The sequence below is a fragment of the Sphaeramia orbicularis genome, chromosome 17 (assembly GCF_902148855.1).
Source record: "Sphaeramia orbicularis chromosome 17, fSphaOr1.1, whole genome shotgun sequence".
NCBI lineage: Eukaryota > Metazoa > Chordata > Actinopteri > Kurtiformes > Apogonidae > Sphaeramia > Sphaeramia orbicularis.
This window is the reverse complement of record NC_043973.1, coordinates 31,449,423-31,450,099: the sequence shown is the minus strand read 5'-3', so window position 1 is coordinate 31,450,099 and position 677 is coordinate 31,449,423.

Here is a 677-nt window from a genome sequence, read left to right as displayed (position 1 = left end):
CAATATACAGGGTGGGGAAGCAAAATTTACAATATTTTGAGGCAGTGATTGAAAGACAGTGTATGACCAATTAGTTTATTGAAAGTCATGAGAATTTATTTGCCACAAGAATATTTACATAATAGAAAATGTTTTTATTCTATGTGTCCTCCTTCTTTCTCAATAACTGCCTTCACACGCTTCCTGAAACTTGCGCAAGTGTTCCTCAAATATTCGGGTGACAACTTCTCCCATTCTTCTTTAATAGTATCTTCCAGACTTTCTCCTAATAGTTTTGCTCATAGTCATTCTCTTCTTTCCATTATAAACAGTCTTTATGGACACTCCAACTATTTTTGAAATCTCCTTTGGTGTGACGAGTGCATTCAGCAAATCACACACTCTTTGACGTTTGCTTTCCTGATTACTCATATGGGCAAAAGTTTCTGAAAAGGTATGGATAATAGTGTTAGGTATGATTATGACATCAATGTATGTTTGGTTTCAAAACAATTGACGTAGTGCCTGCTGAGAAAAAAAACAACTAAATGTTCATTGTAAATTTTGCTTCCCCACCCTGTACACTCACAAACATTTGAAGAAAAACATTAGTTTGAAAGCATAACAAATTAATTTAGTTACATAAAACATATTATAACATGCTAAATATTAGAAAAATAAGTTTCTGCTTTGAGTAA